At 39.2% G+C, this 17,308-nt stretch overlaps 1 long non-coding RNA gene across 1 annotated transcript in view; it reads right to left on the bottom strand.

Moving 5' to 3' along the window:
• The window catches only part of LOC139670079 (uncharacterized), a 59,665-nt gene that overhangs the window by 32,155 nt on the left and 10,202 nt on the right, over positions 1–17,308 (bottom strand). Inside the window, exon 2 of the long non-coding RNA XR_011697393.1 lies at positions 11,554–11,648. This is a non-coding gene — a long non-coding RNA (uncharacterized lncRNA). The remainder of the gene's footprint in view (positions 1–11,553; positions 11,649–17,308) is intronic.

Below are 17,308 nucleotides of genomic sequence, written 5' to 3'. Positions count from 1 at the left end.
CTCACTGAAGTCCAGGACTGCTGTACTGGTTTAGGTGTGCTCCCCTATGAAACACATGCTGGTCAGATCCCTGGTGAGCTGACCCTGGACAGGTAGCAGTGAGTGTCCAGGGTAATGATTGCACTAGAGGAAAGCTGGGGAACGCAGGAGACTCCTGCTTCACTTCAGTCGTCTGGACAAGCATTACAGCTTCCTTCCTGCATGGGCTTGGCAACAGCAGTACCATTCCTTTTCACACCCCCAGAAGGTCAATGTCATTCTATTCAGACCTTCTCCAACCTACTTTAATTTTACTTGTGACATTTCTACTGAGACCACATTTGGACAACAACTGCAGAGAGCAGTAAGTCAATAATTCTGCTGTGGTGGCTATTCCCCAGTGCTGCTACAAACCCTGCTAACCCACACTGCTTAGAACCTGTGGAAATTATGTGCAGTCTTTCAGGAAGCTTTTAATTTGCTATTCACTTCCAGCAGCAGGAAAGGGTTTCTCAGCTTTCCATTTTAAACATGGAATCAAATGAAGTCTGAAGATTATTATTTTCTTATGCAAAATGAATGAATAATTAATTGTCATGGGATTTCTCTGTGTAGTTCCCATCCCTGAGGAATTTCAGCAACTGATGGGAGTCCTCGAGATTGAAAACAATTCACAAACACAGGAAATGCAGTCTCTACATGAATATTCATGATTATTCCACATCATATTTTGCCAATAATCCCACTGTTGCTACAGCATGCATCCAAATCTCCTAAGTTATGGCACAGTGATGATGATACATTTCAAATAAAGCCCAAGATATAATCAGCTGCAATTTCAGTGGAATAGCTGGCAACGATACACACCCAGCATGTATTATGGTAGCTGTAAGAGAGTCATTAGGGTGGGATGCAAATATTTGAAATGAACGGTGTATAAAATTTGGCAAGTGCTAATAGAACCATTAAAACAGAGCTGAATAAATTAAAAAAATGCATACTATTCAGAACCTGAAAATTAAGATCTGTGTGTTGTTCAGGAAACAAAGCAGTGCTGCCACTCTTGTATTGCAACCAGCCTCTCTCCGCCACATTCTCACTGGTACTGCCCATACAGGTGTCCCAACAGCATGTTTGTTCACCTGCCCTATCAGTTTATAATGGGTACCTTGGGATAGACTCAGATGAAAACCAAGAAAATTAAAGAATAGGATTAATTTACAGTTATCTATGATCTCTCCATTCCTGTTCTTTGCTTCAGACTCCGCATTATTTTCCATCACAGACTCCTGTACAAAAACCCTCAGTCAGGAAACAGCTTGTTTAAATATGGAGAACCTTCTGTGGCTTATTGGTATCCTTGCTCTAATGTTAAAGTGCATAGCTGTATTGGGTTTATTCCAGTGCCTAAAGAGTTTATGTATTGATAAAATTTACGTGGAAGTATAAATTTGTTTCAGTGCCTTTTGCAAGATGAATGAACTCAAATTCCAAGAGCATCTTATGTGTTTCTTCCTAGCTGTAAATGCTACACAGCAAATCCTAGCAAAGCCTTCAAAAAGGCTTGAAGTTGCTTTCCATGAAGACTCAAATATTTGAAAATTTTCTCATCAATCAGTTCCCTGATGACATAAAACCGATCTGGAAATCTCATAAGCCCTGTCATTGCAAAGTCAGCAGCACAAGCCTGTGATGCCACAAAGCCAGTTCATGACAATTTGAGGGCTGCGCCTTACAGAGAAAAATGAAGATGGATATATAAAAAAAAGCATCTTTAAAGCTGAACAGAAATAAAATTTTTTCATCCATTATGAACAGTGTCCCAACAAGCAGAGAGATCCAAGATGTGTCCCACCTGAAGGGAAAACCTTTTGTTTTGAAGATACCAGACAAAACAGGGAAGAAACTTTGTAGAAGTCCCAGAGATTTGAAAAACTTCTGAGAATTTTGTTCAGATTCACAAACATAATCAGTGAGGAGACAACTCACAAATTCTCATATTCCTGATGAATATGCTGAACCTGCTGGAATTTACTCAGACCTGACTTTCAGAGCTGCTGCATTTTGACTGTGAGATGAAAACTTGGATAGGTCATCATGTGACCCAGACTAGTTCATCTGTTTTCCTCTACTCTCTTTCTTAACACATTTCTTGAAAGACATTAAATGCACAGACTCAAAATACCGGATACTACTACATACATCTGCAAAAATACTTCAGTGAATCTTTTGGAAAAAGGAAATGGATCCTGGCTGAATTTGTTAGGAAGCAGAATTGTAAAATGTATTTGTGTGCTTTAGGGATTGCTCTGTGCCCAAGAGCCTGGTACTGCAACTGTTGTTCTGGGGAGCCTAGGCAAAAGAACTAGTGGGCACTAAGTCACCACCTTAAGTGGTTCCCTCCCTAAGGCAGTATCCTAAATATAGCTATTATTCTATTGTGGAGATTATGCTTTTTGTGAACAGGAACTTGGTTTATACAGTTGACTTATGTCTGGGAGGAGAAGCCTCACTGTTTTTGTGATCATTTTCCAGAAACAGTGTCCCTGAAGATGGCACATTTGGAGATGACATTATTTCATAATGCTGCATAGCAGCAACTGGCACCCCAGCCTATCAAAGATACTACTTAAGCAATATAAAATACTAGCCAACACCCACAAGGAGAAACAGATTTCTTTTCTATCCCAAAATAGACCTCCGCAGAGTACCTGTTGTATTTTATTTAATCTAATTTACTATAGGAGACATGAACCCCCTCGCTGCAATCAAGCTCTTTTTTAAAAGAGATTGGTGATTCAGCTGAATGATGACTAAACCCCTGACAAATTTTCCCTGTCAGCTTGAGTGTATAAAAAGAGACTTTGCTGGAATGTATCATCTGCAGATACCACTATATTGGAGTGAATGGGGGTTTTCCAGTCAAAATATATTACTTTATTTATTATTTAAAATTATATGCATCTGAAGCTCTTAGCACATTTCAAGGACACATCAGGTCATACAATTAAATTGAAATGGGTTTGCATGGCCAGGTTTTGTTCATGGTGGGACTGCAAGAGAAGTTGCTAGAAGCTTTCTCCAAGTCTGACAGAGCCAATTCCAGTTGGCTACAAGACGGACCCACTGCAGGAATGAGAATATGTGAGAGAAACAGTCCTGCAGACACCAAGGTCAGTTGAACAAGGAGAGGGAGCAGGTGCTCCAGGCATCAGTGCAGAGATTCCCCTGCAGCCCGTAGTGAAGGCCATGGTGGGGAAGGCTGTGCCCCTGCAGTCCATGGAGGTCCACAGTGGGCCTGCAGCCCCTGAAAGGGACCTACGCTGGAGCAGATGGATGGCCAAAGGAAGCTTGACCCTGTGGGAAGCCCGAAGGGCTCATTCTGGAGGAGTTAATAGAGGACTGTTAATAGAGGAGTTAATAGAGGACTTCCCCTGGAGCAGGGGAAGAGGGAGGAGTCCTCCCCCTGAACAGGCAGAAGTAGCTGAGACAACATGTAATGAACTGACCAAACCTTGCATTTTCCATCCCCCTGAGTCACTAGATGTGAGGGAGGTAGAGAAAATCAGGAGTGAAGTTAAGCCAGGGAAGAAGGCAAGAGTGGGGAAAGGTGTTTTTAAGATTCTATTGCTCATTATCCTACTCTGACTTGATTGGCACTAAATTGAACTTATTTCCGCAAGTCAAGTCTGTTCTGCCCAAAATTGAAACTGGTCAGTGATCTCTCCCTGTCCTTATCTTGACCCATAAGCCTTTCACTATATTTGTCTCCCCTGTCCAGCTAAGGAGGAGACTCACGGAATGGCTTTGGTGGTCATATGGTGTCCAGCCAGTGTCAGCCCACCACATGAGCACACTAGAGAGAATGTAAAACAGGTACTGTACATGATCACTGGCAGAAACCATTGGTTTAATTTACTTTATATGAACGGAATGTATCTTCTGAAAGGATAAACAGAGATACATTCCAGTGAACAGAAAAGCAGAATCATCCCCCATTCTGAATGTCAGTCTGCAACTCAAAAGATGCAGTTTAAGTTGTTTGCTCTCTGCAAGCTGCTGCCTTTGGCAAGTACAGGACTATGTCTACAGACCAGAGATGACTCTGACACCTTGTACAGCTGTTCCTGCCTGCAAGCTGTCAGTTAATATAGCAGAATAAGGAGGGCAGAAGGTAAGTTCTTAATTTACATCAGCAGAGGAAAAGAAATTAAATCAGTGAAGTAAGCTAAACTGGAAATGAATTTGAGGAACAACTATTACAGTCCCTTGAGTAGGCCACGTAATTACTCTATAGCTCCTTTGGAAACTGCCTTCTAGGGACTATAGCAGAAGCTCCTGCTCATGACATTTATCAGGATGTAAGTTTGGAAATACAGTAATCCTGGCAGTTCACTAGTAGGTTTGCTTGGTCCTTAAAAAACTGATTGTCTGGGAAATTACTTTTTAAAATCTACCTGTAGTTCTGCCTGGCTTCTCTGGTGATTTACAGGACTAGATATCCTACTTTCTTGCCATGGTGAGAACAAGACTTAGAGAGCATAGACTATAGCATCTGTCCTTCTCTTCACCTTGATTTTAAAATCTCCAGCTTATGTCAGCGAAACTTGTTACACACTTAATTAGCTTTTTTGGTTGGTGCAGAGTTAGTTCAGTAAATAGTCTGTCTATTATTTCTTTCCTCATAAGTCAATAATAAAAATTATGTCTCTCAGCAGACAGCATATGCAGATAAATGTGTATATGATAGACTGCAGCTGAATTCACTGGCATCTAATAGATGTTTAATTGCTTTCAAGTGCTACTAAAAAAAAAGCAATATTATTAGGAGTTTTTCTTTCAAATGGGTTTTGGAAGCATACGGTCAGTGCTGTATAATCGTAGTCTTATAATTAAAACTAAATAGGTCAGAAATTACAAGGTGGAAGAAAATAAAAGCTCAGCAGTAAGTATATGTATGGCTAAGCACAGATTAGTGTGTTGAGCAGGGTGCTTGTGGGTATGTCTAAACGTTGTGCTCAAGTACCATGCCTGCTAAGAATTACCATTAATACTTAGGAGGAACTGCAGTTGTCTAAGGAGGCCTCAGGGAAATGAATTCTTAGCTGGGGCTGGCATGAGTATAAATTAACCAATTAAGGCACCTGTATCAATATAAGCATTCTGACTCATTGTTTAATGGGATAATTGGAATTCTGTAGAGGAAATGAAGTTGATTATAAGGATCAACCAGAGGGAAAGCTCTCTAAGCATTTGTCTCTTGCTTGTGACAAGCTGTAGCTTAGGGGCCAGTGAATCTGTTATGAGGCTGCTGACATGGAACAAATAGTAGTATGGAGAGTGAATGATCAGGTCATTACTTTTTAATACTTAAAACAAAATTCACCACAGTATGTTTGAAGAAGAAAATGAAATGACAGCTGTGGTTTCTTGTATCCAAAATATTTTTAGCCAATGGAAACTGAGGCCTACTTAGTTTTGCTTTCATGTTTCTGAAGGTTGAGAACAAAAAAGAAAATTGAGTAAAATAAAATACCTGGCATTATCTTTTTTTTTATGTGTCAGATGAAAGTTTTGGATGCACAAGACACTCCATATTTATCTGTGATATCCACAGAGAAACAATAAAGAACACCTAACTCTTCATTTATTCGCATTCTCCTGGTTTGTTTTTTTCTTAAATCTGGCAGCCACCCTTGGAGATGGTGTTAAATTGAAACTAGTTCCTACAAAAATGGAAGGTACAGTACCCATTATCAAATATGATTACATGGTATCCAGAAACCAAATACAGTTTGACTTGATGATCTTTAAGGTTTTTTCCAACCTACATGTTTCTATGAATTTTGCATATGCTTTCTTGGGAACTACTAATCACAGATATAATTAGACCCAGGAGATTCCTCAAAAAAGGATCAGGCTCAAGTCTGGGCCCCTTCTTATCTCTTACTTTGCATAGGATAAATTGTACCACTACTTGATCCAGCCTATAGAAAACGTGGACTGCCTGCTTGCCTGTAAACCCAGCTCTGCACTCAGGACAATTTGCTGTTCAACAATTTCACCATCAGCATGTTTTTCTGCACTGGGCCACTTTGATGCAGTGAGTTTATCCCTAAAATCTGTACTATTGCCCTCTGTGCTCAGGAGACATACTTGTGGAATGAAAGAGTGTACACCTACTTTAACCTCTTCTGAGGTGGTGTTCTCTAAAACAAGGGGAAAAACTGTGATCTCTTATTTTTATCTCTAATGGAGCAATAATTATACATAATACAGCATTCCACATACCTGGAAATAGAGGAGAGTAGAGCACAGTAGAAACACTCTACAAGAAAACACATACTAGAAAATGTACTGGATTTCCCATGTTTTCCAGTATATTTCCCTGTATTTACGTTGTGTTGTTTACTTTTTAATTCCAGTCTTTACTCTTTGCAGGGAAAGGATCTCTAAAGGACTCCAGCTCTAATGAATTGTATCTCTCAGGATGCATATCTGCCATGGGGTATATATGAAAAGCCTGTGGTACAGTTTTGGAACTGTAGTAGCAACTGGGAACCATGAAATCAAATAAGCACCAGGACTACAATTCACTTTAGCCTACAGGAATTTGCAAAGCAAAACTCTTCCATTTGAGGAATGTTAAAGAATTTTCTTTCAATTGAAAATGTCCAGCATTTCTGTTGTTCAAATTTAATGGAATTCTGGCATTTCAAAATTTGGCCTAATTTTACATGAAAAACAAAGATGAAAAGGGATGGAAATTCTCAATTTCATAATGACTGACACTGTCTAGAACACGCAGCACACTATAGTGTTATTGAAACCAACAATAAAATAGAGTACTTTGTAAGTTCCAGAACACATAATGAAATGAAACATAAACCCACAGAATTCCATTAAATTTACTATTATTTTCTATAGTGAGTCTATCCACCTTATCAAACTCCTGTGATAGAATTTGCCCCTTTTGGACCTGTTGTGTTTTTCACATTTTACAAACAAAACTAACAACTCTTACCCATCATTACACACAGCGAAGAAAGGTCCATGCTGGTGGAAAACAAGGACATGCTGAACTTCTTTAAATGAAACACAGCGAATGTGGATGAGGACCCTTCCATAGAAGAAAATCAGAAGAACAATCATATTAGGAGGAATAGATGATGAAAAATAGGCACTTTGTATAGGCTCACGATGAAGTTAGTGTCTCTGCAGACACCAGATCCTGCTTTGAAATCTGTTTTATTGACCTGAAGCTTATGCAAGCAGGATGACTCAAGGGGAATGGATAATTGACAAAAGAGAGAAGTTATATGTTTTTGGATGTGCTCTGAGCTGTTTTCTCACCACAAAACCCTTCAATACACATCTTGTAACTAAATATTACATAAAATTCTTGCCAAATACAACTATCATGGCATTCAGATGTTCTGGAAAAGTTCACCAAAAAAATTTACATCACAATAAAATAATGTATTCTGCTCTTGTCATTTCATATAGTGTAAGGTAAAGTATATATAGCCTATGTTGCCACTTGCAGCAACAAAGCCAACAACAGCAGCATATAATTAGGACTCTGAAATCTCTCCTTTATCTAAGATTGCTTTCTAAAATCAAATTCAGGTAGAGAGAAAAGGAAGAACAAACAAGTTTACTGCGGCTCTGCAATAGCAAATAATCAAGAGAACTACTTGAGGAACATTAAGTGAAGCACCAGATTCTTCAAATATTATGATAATTGAAAAACAGGTGCTGAATACCCAGCCATGTGCAGATACCTCTCCTTAGCCTGAGATGAACAACAAGGCAGGGGGGGAAAAGAGCCAGTCTATGAACTAGAGGACAAATCTATCTCAACGTAAAATTTGTCATCAGCTGTGTTGAAAAGGCAGTCTGTTCAGGCACATGACAAATGACACTGCTATTCACAGAGCAGGCATAACACAGGTTGCCACAGCCTAAGTTTTTAGTGATACTGCCCCATGCACCAAGAGTTGTTATGCATTCAGCTGTAGAGCACCATGGCCTGAAGGTGGAAGTGGAAGTTACAGTTAATACAGTAAAAACTATCCAACGGTTACATGCAACTAACCTTTATGGTTTGCTGAAAAAAATTTACACCGAGGCCTTTAGCACCTCTCTTTGCACTTGCACTGCATCTTGTGAAATGAGAAACATTTCATCTCTGGCTATAAGGAGACAATATTTTGTTTTGACATCAGGTCTGGAGAACAGATTCATCCAAATGCTCCACATCAGTCCTTGATTCACACAGCTACAGAGAACGGGTGCACCTTCACCTCATTTGTAGCCACTTCCCATCTTTTTAAATATAGTTTAAGAAAGGCACAGATTCACTAGCCAATCAGTTCAATAAAACTGTATGCGTAAAAATATGCAGATAATTCTGGCTTCTTCATACAGCTTCATGGACAATCTTGGCTTCAGGTCAAACAACTGCAAAAGCAAAGCTTTGCCCCTCAGCATTTTAGCAAAGTGCACATAATACATCTTTAAGTAAATTAGTGTTAAACAGGTTTCCACTGATCCATCTTGAGAAATCAAATGAGAACCAAAAATAGATCCTGTTTTCAATTTCCCCCAATGAGCAGTGATTTCAAATCCTCCCTTGCCACAGGAAACAAACAGATAAAAAACAAGTTTGGCAATGATTCAGTAAATATATGTGCTTATCCAGTATTTAAATTCAGGAGCAGAGGAATTCCTTATTAGAGAAGAACAATCAACATATTCAACAACAATAAGAAGCGAGTGTAACTCTCCTAGAAAACCCTTTCCTCTGCAGTCAGATGGTCTGTGACTTTTATAAAGGAAAACTCAACTCAGAGTATGCAGAGGCTGTCAGGGATACCTCTGTGGAGAGGCGTAGAACACCTAAATAGCCATGAACCATAAGTATACCTATGTTTTAAGGGACTGGCAAAATACAGGTGAAGATATGAACGGGTACTCTTATGGGAATAAACCGTATGGTACAGGCTAACCAATAGATTGTAACTTCCACCTGAACTATGAAAACGGGGAACCCTTCACCCCCACTTGGAAAATTCCTGAAGAATGGTATAGTCAATGAATCAGTAATAAAAAGCAAGCATTTTAAAGCAGAAGAGCCCTTACCTTTAGGACTGATAAGACCATATGCAGTTTCTCAAGTAACTACTACTGGACTTGTCTGAGATAAGTAATTGTATTTGAAAAATGAAAACAAGATTATCTCATTTGAAGGTTCATTAAAATATTGATGTAATAAAGGTGGTCCCTGATAAGGAAATCTGCATGTGTTGAATGTGAGGACAACAAGAAAAAAACAATAGCAAAGCATTCAACTCCAGTGTTAGTACATACTTTGCCAGACAGAATAAAAACATAGTATGTTTTCATACAGATAAGTGAGATCAAATCCCTGAAAGAAGATTTCACTGAATGTTCTTGACTAGTATAAACCAGACCTATGTAGCTGTGCTAAGAACACATGCATGTTAAATTATTTTTCTTAATGCCTGTTAGTAGAATTGGCATCAAGTAATTAAAATTAATCACTTTTTGTGTTTTTCTTGCTAATGTGATGTTCTTCTATTTGTTTTTGGGCAGGTCATGGTGATAACACTTATCAGTAGTGGTAGTGGAAGTGTAAGGAGGTAGTCTGGCTATCATGACATCCAGCTAATTAAAATTAGCTTGAAGAAAGCAAAAGATCCTTTCCTCTCCCACTCTGTAGGACAAAAAGAAGGGGAATAACAAGGGAAATATTAATAACATTTTATATAAGAAGTGCTTGAGTTGGTTCTGCTTATGTGGAATCACATCTGAATAAAGTGAAAGGAGAGAAAGGGAAAGTATTTCCCGGTCCTTAGAAAAATAACAAATGGGTTGTTAATTAGCAAGTGTTTAAAGGGCTGGTTCTAATCAGGGTAAATGGGCTTGTTTTTCCAACACTGGGTCTCACATCAAAACAATTGAAAAATCTCTGCTGAAGAAAGCAAGAGGAAGTGGGTTGTCACCAGCTGTTCAAAGACAAGATCTTGCAACAAATGTGTGGCGGCAGATGCCCTGTGAAGCACGGGGAATGTAAATGCATATGAGTCATCACATAAGCTTAGGGGGGACAAGCTGCAGGCCAGAATACTGGGGGGTAAAGATTTTCAGGATTTTAACCATTTCTCCACCTGCTCTCTACTTTGTTCAAGTTCACAGTATAATTTTTTTTAAGAAAGTGTCTTTAATCTCTGTTAAAGAGCCCCAGGCAGAAGAAAAGTATCTTACAGAAAGATTATGCTTTGAGTCTATCACATTAAAAAAGGAGATGGTCCAGCATTATTGTCTGTCCAGCTGGGAAAGGAATTTACACCATTTCCCTCTTTTCCCTATCCTTTTATGTTCATGATAATAATAAAATTTTCTAAAGGGATCATTTTTATAGTTTGCAGCATTTCACTGACTTGTTTTTTTCACTGCAGCTTCATAAGTAGCTCAACTGGCACACTGGAAAAGAACAGAAAATTGGCATTGTGGCAAAAATTGAAGAACAACCAGCTGTGTTTCACAGGGATAATCCCAAGGATCCTATCTCAGGTTGTTTGCCCCTGGGCAGTGGGATAAGCCCTTGAAACAGGAAGTATGATGAACTGAAGGTGACAGTAGGATGCTCTCCAGGAGTTTTCAGTAAAAACCTGTTACTCTTAAAGAAATAGGAAGAAAGGGACAGAGGGAGGAATCTGAGACTCAGCTCCTGCCTTGGCTGTCCCAGCTGTATGTATTCAGTCACTCTCATACTCCAGTCATTATAAAAACCACACTGATTTACACAATTCCATAATCTTACAAGAAAATGGGTCATTGGGGATTATCAAATTTTCATCCATTTAATTTCAAAAATCTCTTCTTGTTTTTTGCCAGCAACACCAAGCTCTCATGTGGAGAGGAAAAAAAAGGCATTAGCAGAAGACTTTGCAAGGAGGTGGACCTACATTTTTAACCCATTTCTATATTTCATGCTACCATGTTCTACCATGACAGATCCTGAGAATTCCCTCTTGCCAGTTGTCCTCGAGGCTGCCATCCCAAATTTCTCCACTGAATTCATACTGCTTAACACTTCACAAACAAGGAGAGGCTTTTTGGGCTTTAAAGGAGAACTCCAGAGCTGATTGAAAACAGTGATTTCATTTTGTGAAAGTATGATGACCTTTTTATATTACAGCCTCCCCTGGTTTAAAGAAAACAAAAAACAACAAAGAAGAGAGAAGGGCTCTCAACTGGCAGTAGTATAGACATTCAGAGATTCACCTGTGCCAGAAAGGACACTGCATGAATACAACCCAGTGGGAAAACAATTACACTCTGAGTGACGCTGGGTTTGATGTTCAGACTCCATCAGGGTGATGGCATGAACCCAGTGGCTGCAGGGCTTCATGTTGAACTTCTGCCACGTATCTTTGGGGATTCTATCAGTGGTCAGAGGAGGTATATAAGATTATAGTTTCCCTTGATATAATTTATCTGCAAAGCTACTCTTTAAGACATCAAAAAAGCCAAGCACATTTGTACCTGATCTTAGGAAGAAGGCTTGAGGACTGGATGTTGCCACATCTCAATGCAGAGCACAGGAAGGCACAAGACATTAGCGAGTCCTTCTTCTGTACCTGGACAAATTAAGTAGGAAAGGAACAAAATGAGTTCCTGTGCCCTTCATCCCTTACTTGTCAGACACATAGTTGAAAGAAACTGCAAGTGGCTTAGATACATGATCAAAGCCAGATTTGTCACCAGGCTCATGATGTGGTCCCTTCTCTAACAGTATTTCCCATGGTCAGTGATTGGGGTCCCACGATGGGAAGCGATGCTACAGCACGGGAGAGCCTGACAGTACCCATGCCTGTTCCTCAGACTTGGGGGGTAAACTGTAAGATGACCAAATCCATAGTTTCAGTGATGAAAGCAGACCACAAAGCAGTTACTGTATTCCCAAGGGAGGAAAATACAGCCTGACTTGGTTTTGTCATAAATGATTAGATTTTATATTGTGCTTATGTACTTCTCCTAATCAAATTAGCACGTTGGCTCAAAATCAGCCTAGCAGAAAAACTCTCATTTTCCTTCATTTCTTACTTGGAATTACCAAAGTTTTGAGATTTTCTTTTCTCTCTGACTAGGCCCAGTTCTGCTTAGCTTATAAAATTTGAAACATTCATAGCCTAAGGTTGCAAGAGCAATGAATATTTATAATCCCATCTTCCCGGCACACTCAGAGGTGTCTCACAGCACGACTTCACATTAGAAATGTCCCACCTGTGGGGATCACTCAGAAAAACACAGATTACAAGTCTGTACAACATAGAACAAGGTCAATACCCAAATTATGGGAATTACCACCTTAAAAAAGGTTGCATATCTGATGATGCACTGCACCAACACTGATTTATAGGTGCTGTACTAGTGACTCTCCCCTGTGAAGACAGAATTTCACCTATTAAATGACGACATTATTCCCTGGTTCTTGTTTGAGCCTTTTTGTGAATCAGCTGCAAACTGTGTAACATGCTCCTCTCACCAGTTACAAAGGCAGCCCCTATCTCCAACAGCAAGAAACAAAAAAAGTGTTTCTCACCTAGCTTCAGAGCACATAGAAATGATATAATTTAAAGAACATGGTGACTAGTGACAAAACACAGGCAGGACTCCAGTGACAAGATCTGCTTAGAAAATACTGCAACTGAAACTGCACAAACCTGCAGTTATTTTCTTATAATTCACTGCAAATATTTGTCTTTTTCTAGACTGAGGCCACATTTAAAAAAACCAACCCCCATCCCATACAACTCCAAAAACGCAATTAAAGATTAACATTAATTCAGATTATTTTCCTATTCAAGACAGAGCTATGAGGATTACAGTCTGTTATAACACTTGTCAGGAAAATATGGTTCCTTCCACTTTGCAGACAGGCAATTAACGTTCAGCAGCAGCACTGGAATTAGAAACTATCTAGAGGCCATTTTAGGCCAAGAAAGTTTTGCCATTGATTTTAATGCATCAAGATATAATATATCCTCCAGTATCCTGCCCTTTCCTATTTTCCCCAAACTTAGGGTGAACCATTAAATTGAAGCTTGCCCTGTAAATCCCATAAGCTATTAATGTAGTTCCCTTAGCTGGAAGATAGATTAATGACCTGAGACTTCTGCAGAATATTTGCTACTTCAGTGCAAATTAATATCATATTTTATCCTCATTTTATACCCACGTCCAGCACTTCCTTCTGCAAAGGATACCAGAAGGAGCTGGTTATTTAAATGCCAAGATTCTAAATCTTATCTTCAATTTTTTAATCAAACTGTTTAACATGAGTCTTAAATTTCTGCATTTCCATTTTTCATACTTCTCTTACTTCATTTTTATGCTAAGAACAAAGAAAAAAAATAAAAATTCAGATGTATTTTGGGGGGCATTTTAAATACTAATAAAGTTTTTTAAATGCGTTCTGTTTTTGAGTACTCTGTTCTCCTCCACACTCTACAGCCTGGGCTAGGACTAAATATAAATGGCTTTCCCTTCACCCAGATCTAAGTTCTCAGTTTTAAAATACACAGTTTTACATTTTCAAGGTATTGTGTGCTATCCTGCAAATAATGTTTTTGTCCACAGTCTGCTATCTTTTTTAATATTTTTAATTAAAATATGAATTCTTTTTCCACTGCCTAAAAGAACATCATTTACAAAACACATTCCTCTGATCTTGGATGTAATTTTTGGAGAAAGCAAAATCAGGAAAACATGAAAATGGTTAGAGACACATGTTTAGCTCTAGAAAACTCTGGTCAGGCCTTCTTTCTGTAGGAATAACAAGTTATGGCAATTAATCCAGTCCCTCAGGCAAGGAAATAAGGCTTTTAGAGGAAATAAAGAAAGTGGTAGTGGGAGAAAAGGCAAAGTTGTTTTCTCTCACTATTCCTTCTTCTCAGCACTTCAAAAAATTTGGTCTTTATTTATAAACAGTAAAACTGGGTTGAAACTTCAAACTTGCAGCAAAATTCTTCTTTCTTTTTATACTTCAAATCCTCTATAATAATAGCAAGAAGTAAAAGTGTTATGAAAATCACAGAACACAAACAGCAGTTTGGAAAGAAACTATACATTTTATTTTCTAGTCTATACTAGCTATTATTAAATTTATGAAGAAAACACAGCCACTTTACAAAGTCTTTATTGTTGAACCCTTATGGTCTAATTTGGCACCAGCTTTAGGTATCACAGGCACATCACAAGATAAATTTAACACAGACTTGCAACCACATTCACTTGCAACCACATTCACTTACACTTGATGAAGCTCCTTGTAAACTTCATTAGTTGCTGTTGGGGGTTGTTGTGGTCAAAACACTTTCAGGGAGCACATTTCAGAGACTTCCCCCTCTTTTGATTAGAAATAGCCTTTATATCCAGAACATACTTAGAATAGACTTTCATTTGTAAAGAGCAATGTTACAGTAAAAGGAACATTTTCCTACAAGGAACATCTCATCCAACAGCCTGACCACTTCAGGGCTGTCCAAATGTCAAAGCATGTTATTAAGGACATTGTCTAAATGCCTCTTACACACTGACAGGCTTGGGGCATCGATCACCTCTCCAGGAAGCCTGTTCCAGTGTTGGACCACTCTCCAGGTAAGGAAATGCTTTCTAATGTCTAGTTACAGATAATTCCATGAAGAATGATCATGTTTCACAGATGGCTAAGAGGGAGTGATGTGAAGATGAACAAGATGGGAGGTTTAGACTGTATATTAGGTAAACCTTCTTCACTGAAAGGTTTATTGAACACTGGAACAAGTGGCCCAGAGAAGGTATTACCCTGGAGGTATTTAAAATATTTAAAAGTGTAGATGTGGCACTTAGGGACACGGTTTAGTGGTGTACTTGGCAGCATTAAGATGATCTTAAAGGTTGTTTCCAACCTAAATCATTCTATGATTCAATGAAATCTCATACATAATGGAGCAGAGAACCAAGGACGTTTTGAAGAGTGAAACTTGCCAGGCCACCAGGGACTGCTAAATGATTGGCTGGGTAACCCTACCAGAAACACCAAGTTTGGACACAGAGGTAGCAAAAGTGAGACTTGTCAGGGAAAAGTAATCAAGGCAGAAAATTATTTGAGAGTAGACAGTGAAGGAGAAAGAGAGGTGATTATATTAAATGGGAGAACAGGCACGGCAAATGGAAGGGAGGGGAACAAAAGCAGACAGCTGAGTTGCTGGTCAGTATTCTTGAGGTCAGCACCTGGTCACCACAATCCATCCTATCTTCTCATTTAATTCAACTCCTATTTCCTGTGTAAGGTGTTGGCTTTGCCTAACATGGGAATTATTGCACAGGCCCTTTGTCTGAGGGATAGCTACACTCAGCTGTCTGCTGTTGGATGATGCATTGGCCACAGCTTCTGCATCCTGTCATCCTTGTTTGCTTCATTTTTTCCTTAGAAGTGAGAAAAGAGAGATAAGGGACTACAGAAGCAAGAGAGGTAGAAATGTAGGGAACATGAAAAATTTCAGAATGACAAACTCTCCCTGTCCTGGTTTCAGCTGGGAGATAGTTAATTTTCTTCCTAGTGGCTAGTACAGGACTGTGTTTTAAATCCAGTATGAGAATAATCTTGATATCACACTGATGTTTTGGTTGTTGGCTAAGTAGTGTTTAAGTCAAGGACTTTTCAGTGTCTCATGCCCTACCAGTGAAGAGCTGCATAAAAGCTGGAAGGGAATGTAGCTATGACAGCTGTCCCAAACTGGCCAAAGGGATATTCCATACCATAGAATACCATGCCCAGTACATTAACTGGAGGAGTTATCCAGAAAGGGACTGATTGCAGCTCATGGATGGGCTGGCTATCATTCAGTGGTTGGTGAGCAATTGTGTAACACTTGTTTCTCTTGGGTTTTATTTCTGTCCCACTTCTTTTTATTACTATTCCTATTATCTTTTACTGCATTTCAATTCTTAAACTGTTTTTATGTTAACCCACAAGTTTTACTTTTTCCCTCCTGATTCTCCTTCTTATCCCACTTGAGGCAGGGTGGGTGAGCAGCTGCATGATACTTAGTTGCCAGCTTGGGTTAAACCACAATACCCCCATAAATTTCTGTCCTGACATTGCTATTTGTTAATATTAGTTCATTGGTGCCCAAGTTGCTAAGCCTTTTGGTAGGGGAAATCAAAACATACTGAACTTCACTCTGCTGTACTCAGAATGGTTCCAGTACCCAACATAATTAGTTTAATGTGATGCCGTGAATGATCCTTCCCCCCAAAAACAGGACTTCGAGCCACGTTAGTGTAGGGTAAGATAAAAAGTAAAGGTCTTTTAATATCACAGGGCCTACGGCCCACAGGAATACAGGATGACATGCATGTACCCCTCAGTTCTAGTTTCCATTGCTTTTATAAGATCCCTCCAATCATTGCTTTACACATTTCTCAGTCCAGCCTTGGTTTCACCCCTGGTCCAACCCCCTGGAATTGGGTCTAGGGTCGTCAAGACCCTCTGTCTTCATCAGCTCTTCTTCAGGCACACAAAGGTCTCTTGGAGTTCATTCAGTCCTGGCTTTTGAGTCACTCTGACCTGTGTTTATGTTTCATTCTGTAGGCCTTCTGACATCCTTCAGCTCTTTACCTTGGAAAGGAGTCTAAACAAGATTAGACTAATTAACTAATTAACTAATTAACTAAAGGAATTTGAGCTCCCTGTTCTGGGACAGGGGTAGTGATAGAAAGGCATTAAACTGAAACTGTTAGAAATATTAACCCTCTAAAAATCTACAACTACTGTGTTCCTAAAATCTACAAAATGGCAAAATCAGAACAAAAACCCCTTTGGCATCAAATGCCAGCTCAGGTATCACTGGACTACAGCACTGCCATACTCTATCTCTGCAAGGAAGATAGAGCTTAACAACTACACCTCCACTCAAAGCTTCCTCTTCTTTTGCACTGGAGGTAACAGCACTAACAAAAAGAAATAAAAAGAAATATAGTTAAGTTTCAACCTTGATTTAGTAATTGAAATATCATGTCCCCTAACATTACACATGACGTGCTGTGGCAGGACTTCTCTGATGTGCCAAACTCTCAGACAACTTCCTGGTTTAGGTGTTATTAGTCTGCTGACACCCTGTCTGTCTTAATTCTGCCATTTCTGAGGAGCAATAAAGTCACAGCTATAAAACATGGAGTAGATACCCACACATTATACTTGCCTTTCCAATGGAGCCTTCCCAAATGATCAGTTTACAAAGGCCAGCTCCAT

This window comes from Pithys albifrons, chromosome 1, assembly GCF_047495875.1.
Source record: "Pithys albifrons albifrons isolate INPA30051 chromosome 1, PitAlb_v1, whole genome shotgun sequence".
NCBI classification, from domain to species: domain Eukaryota; kingdom Metazoa; phylum Chordata; class Aves; order Passeriformes; family Thamnophilidae; genus Pithys; species Pithys albifrons.
This window is presented reverse-complemented; position numbering and strand designations above follow the sequence as displayed.